Below are 5,797 nucleotides of genomic sequence, written 5' to 3'. Positions count from 1 at the left end.
CTATTTAATAACTATTCTAACTAGCTAAAATAAATACAAAGTTACCTGTAAAATAAATATAAATCCTAAAATAGCTACAATGTAATTATTAATTACATTGTAGCTATCTTAGGGTTTATTTTACAGGTAAGCATTTAGTTTTAAATAGGATTCATTTATTTAATGATAGTGTAGTGTTAGGTGTAATTTTAACTTAGGTTAGGATTTATTTTACATGTAAATTTCTGTTTATTTTAGCTAGATAAGCTATTAAATAGTTAATAACTATTTAATAGCTATTGTACCTAGTTAAAATAAATTGAAATTCGCCTGTAAAATAAAAATGCCCTACCCTATTCTAAATTACAAAAGTTCAAAGCTCTTTTACCTTACCAGCCCTGAACAGGGCCCTTTGCGGGGCATGCCCCAAGAAATTCAGCTCTTTTTCCTGTAAAAAAACACATACAATACCCCCCCCCCAACATTACAACCCACCACCCACATACCCCTAATCTAACCCAAATCCCCCTTAAATAAACCTAACACTAAGCCCCTGAAGACCTTCCTACCTTGTCTTCACCTCACCAGGTATCACACCGATCCATCCTGGCTCCGATATCTTCATCTAAGCCCAAGCGGGGGCTAGACATCCATCATCAGACTGCTGAAGAAGTCCAGAAGACGCTCCAAAGTCTTCATCCTATCCGGGAAGAAGAGTAAATCCGGACCGGCAACCATCTTCTTCCAAGCGGCATCTTCTATCTTCATCCGATGAGGACCGGCTCCATCTTGAAGACCTCCACCGCGGACCCATCTTCTTCCGACGACGACTTCCCGACGAATGACGGGTTCCTTTAAGGGACGTCATCCAAGATGGCGTCCCTCGAATTCCGATTGGCTGATAGGATTCTATCAGCCAATCGGAATTAAGGTAGGAATATTCTCATTGGCTGATGGAATCAGCCAATCAGAATCAAGTTCAATCCGATTGGCTGATTAGATCAGCCAATCGGATTGAACTTGATTCTGATTGGCAGATTCCATCAGCCAATCAGAATATTCCTACCTTAATTCCGATTGGCTGATAGAATCCTATCAGCCAATCGGAATTCGAGGGACGCGATCTTGGATGACGTCATTTAAAGGAACCGTCATTCGTCGTTTAGTCGTCGGTTGAAGAGGATGTTCCGCGTCGGCTTGGAAGAAGATGGTTCCGCTCCGCTCCAGAAGAAAGAAGATTGAAGATGCGGCTTGATAGAAGACTTCATCCAGATGATGGACTTCCGACTTCAGCCCGAGGATGGATTTCTTCAGTCGCCGCTTGGATCCAGACTTCAGCCCGAGGATGGACGTCACTCTTCAGCCCCCCGCTTGGGCTTGGATCAACACTTCCGAGGCTTGGATCAAGACTTCCGAGGACGGATCGGTGAACCTGGCAGGGTGAAGATAAGGTAGGAAGATCTTCAGGGGCTTAGTGTTAGGTTTATTTAAGGGGGGTTTGGGTTAGATTAGGGGTATGTGGGTGGTGGGTTGTAATGTTGGGGGGGGGGTATTGTATGTTTTTTTTTACAGGCAAAAGAGCTGAATTCTTTGGGGCATGCCCCGCAAAGGGCCCTGTTCAGGGCTGGTAAGGTAAAAGAGCTTTGAACTTTTGTAATTTAGTATAGGGTAGGGAAGTTTAATTATTTTGGGGGGCTTTGTTATTTTATTAGGGGGCTTAGAGTAGGTGTAATTAGTTTAAAATTGTTGTAATATTTTTCCAATGTTTGTAAATATTTTTTTATTTTTTGTAACTTAGTTCTTTTTTATTTTTTGTACTTTAGTTAGTTTATTTCATTGTATTTATTTGTAGATATTGTATTTAAATAATTTATTGATAGTGTAGTGTTAGGTTTAAGTGTAGGTAATTGTTGGTATTTTATTTAATTAATTTATTGATAGTGTAGTGTTAGGTTTAATTGTAACTTAGGTTAGGATTTATTTTACAGGTAATTTTGTAATTATTTTAACTATTTTAGCTATTAAATAGTTCTTAACTATTTAATAGCTATTGTACCTGGTTAAAATAAATACAAAGTTACCTGTAAAATAAATATAAATCCTAAAATAGCTATAATATAATTATAATTTATATTGTAGCTATATTAGGATTTATTTTACAGGTAAGTATTTAGCTTTAAATAGGAATAATTTATTTAATAAGAGTTAATTAATTTTGTTAGATTTAAATTATATTTAACTTAGGGGGGTGTTAGTGTTAGGGTTACACTTAGCTTTAGGGGTTAATACATTTATTAGAATAGCGGTGAGCTCCAGTCAGCAGATTAGGGGTTAATGTTTGAAGTTAGGTGTCGGCGATGTTAGGGAGGGTAGATTAGGGGTTAATACTATTTATTATAGGGTTAGTGAGGCGGATTAGGGGTTAATAACTTTATTATAAAAGCGCTGCGGTCCGGTTGGCAGATTAGGGGTTAATAAGTGTAGGCTGGTGGAGGCGACTTTGTGGGAAGCAGATTAGGAGTTAATAAATATAATATAGGGATCGGCGGTGTTAGGGACAGCAGATTAGGGGTACATAGGGATAATGTAAGTAGCGGCGGTTTACGGAGCGGCAGATTAGGGGTTAATAATAATATGCAGGGGTCAGCGATAGCGGGGGCGGAAGAATAGGGGTTAATAAGTGTAAGGTTAGGGGTGTTTAGACTCGGGGTACATGTTAGAGTGTTAGGTGCAGACGTAGGAAGTGTTTCCCCATAGGAAACAATGGGGCTGCGTTAGGAGCTGAACGCGGCTTTTTTGCAGGTGTTAGGTTTTTTTTCAGCTCAAACAGCCCCATTGTTTCCTATGGGGGAATCGTGCACGAGCACGTTTTTGAGGCTGGCCGCGTCCGTAAGCAACTCTGGTATCGAGAGTTGAAGTTGCGTTAAATATGCTCTACGCTCCTTTTTTGGAGCCTAACGCAGCCATTCTGTGGACTCTCAATACCAGAGTTATTTTAAAGGTGCGGCCAGAAAAAAGCCAGCGTTAGATATGCGGGTCGTTACCGACAAAACTCTAAATCTAGCCGTAGGTTAATCCTATTTAAAACTAAATACTTCCCTTTAAAATAAACCCTAATATAGCTACAATATAAATAATAATTATATTGTAGCTATCTTAGGATTTATTTTTATTTTACAGGTAATTTTCAATTTATTTTAACTAGGTACACTAGCTATTAAATAGTAATTAACTATTTAATAGCTACCTAGCTAAAATAAAGATAAATTTACCTGTAAAATAAAAACTAACCTAAGTTACAATTACACCTAACACTACACTATACTTAAATAAATTATTCCTATATAAAACTAAATACTTACCTGTAAAATAAACCCTAAGATAGCTACAATGTAATTAATAATTACATTGCAGCTATTTTAGGATTTATATTTATTTTACAGGTAACTTTGTATTTATTTTAGCTAGTTAGAATAGTTATTAAATATTTATTAACTATTTAATAACTACCTAGCTAAAAGAAATACAAAATTACCTGTAAAATAAATCCTAACCTAAATTACAATTAAACCTAACACTACACTATCATTAAATTAATTAAATAAATTAACTATAAATAACTACAATTAAATACAATTACATAAACTAACTAAAGTACAAAAAATAAAAAAAATAAGTTACAAACATTTAAAAAATATTACAACAATTTTAAGCTAATTACACCTAATCTAAGCCCCCTAATAAAATAACAAAGCCCCCCAAAATAAAAAAATGTTCTACCCTATTCTAAATTAAAAAAGTTCAAAGCTCTTTTACATTACCAGCCCTTAAAAGGACCTTTTGCGGGGCATGCCCCAAAGAAAACTGCTCTTTTGCATGTAAAAGAAAAATACAACCCCCCCCAACATTAAAACCCACCACCCACATACCCCTAATCTAACCCAAACCCCCCTTAAATAAACCTAACACTACCCCCCTGAAGATCATCCTACCTTGAGTTGTCTTCAGCCAGCCAACCCACCGATGGAACCGAAGAGGAGATCCGGAGCGGCAGAAGTGATCCTCCAAGGGGCGCTGAAGAAGTCTTCCATCCGATGAAGTCATCATCCAGGCGGCGCTGAAGAAGTCTTCCATCCGGGCGATATCATCTTCCAAGCGGCGCTGAAGAAGTCTTCCATCCGGGCGATGTCATCTTCCAAGCGGGGTCTTCAATCTTCTTTCTTCAGGATCCATCTTCATCCCGCCGATGCGGAACATCCTTCTTCCCCGACGGACTAACGATGAATGAAGGCTCCTTTAAGGGACGTCATCCAAGATGGCATCCCTTCAATTCCGATTGGCTGATAGGATTCTTTCAGCCAATCGGAATTAAGGTAGGAAATATCTGATTGGCTGATTGAATCAGCCAATCAGATTGAGCTCGCATTCTATTGGCTGATTGGAACAGATAGAAATTCAATCTGATTAGCTGATTCAATCAGCAAATCAGATTTTTCCTACCTTAATTCCGATTGGCTTATAGAATCCTATCAGCCAATCGGAATTGAAGGGACACCATCTTGGATGACGTCCCTTAAAAGAGCCTTCATTCGTCGTCAGTCCGTCTGGAAAAAAGGATGTTCTGCGTCAGCGGGATGAAGATGGATCCTGAAGAAAGAAGATTGAAGACCCCGCTTGGAAGATGACATCGCCCGGATGGAAGACTTCTTCAGCGCCGCTTGGAAGATGGCATCGCCCGGATGGAAGACTTCTTCAGCGCCGCCTGGATGATGACTTCATCGGATGGAAGACTTCTTCAGCGCCCCTTGGAGGATCACTTCTGCCTCTCCGGATCTCCTCTTCGGTTCCATCGGTGGGTCGGCTGGCTGAAGACAACTCAAGGTAGGATGATCTTCAGGGGGGTAGTGTTAGGTTTATTTAAGGGGGGTTTGGGTTAGATTAGGGGTATGTGGGTGGTGGGTTTTAATGTTGGGGGGGTTTGTATTTTTCTTTTACAGGCAAAAGAGCTGAATTCTTTGGGGCATGCCCCGCAAAAGGCCCTTTTAAGGGCTGGTAAGGTAAAAGAGCTTTGAACTATTTTAATTTAGAATAGGGTAGGGATTTTTTTTATTTTGGGGGGGTTTGTTATTTTATTAGGGGGCTTAGATTAGGTGTAATTAGCTTAAAATTGTTGTAATATTTATTAAATGTTTTTAACTTATTTTTTTATTTTTTGTACTTTAGTTAGTTTATGTAATTGTATTTAATTGTAGTTATTTGTATTTAATTTATTTAATTAATATAATGATAGTGTAGTGTTAGGTTTAATTGTAACTTAGGTTAGGATTTATTTAACAGGTAATTTTGTATTTCTTTTAGCTAGGTAGTTATTAAATAGTTAATAACTATTTAATAACTATTCTAACTAGCTAAAATAAATACAAAGTTACCTGTAAAATAAATATAAATCCTAAAATAGCTACAATGTAATTATTAATTACATTGTAGCTATCTTAGGGTTTATTTTACAGGTAAGTATTTAGTTTTAAATAGGATTCATTCATTCATTCATTTAATTTATTTAATTAATGTTATGATAGTGTAGTGTTAGGTGTAATTGTAACTTAGGTTAGGATTTATTTTACATGTAAATTTCTGTTTATTTTAGCTAGATAAGCTATTAAATAGTTAATAACTATTTAATAGCTATTGTACCTAGTTAAAATAAATTGAAATTTGCCTGTCAAATAAATATAAATCCTAAGATAGCTACAATATAATTTTTATTTATATTGTAGCTATATTAGGGTTTATTTTAAAGGTACGTATTTAGTTTTAA

This window comes from Bombina bombina, chromosome 6 (assembly GCF_027579735.1).
Source record: "Bombina bombina isolate aBomBom1 chromosome 6, aBomBom1.pri, whole genome shotgun sequence".
NCBI classification, from domain to species: domain Eukaryota; kingdom Metazoa; phylum Chordata; class Amphibia; order Anura; family Bombinatoridae; genus Bombina; species Bombina bombina.
The sequence above is the reverse complement of the archived record's forward strand: the minus strand, read 5'-3'. Positions refer to the sequence as shown.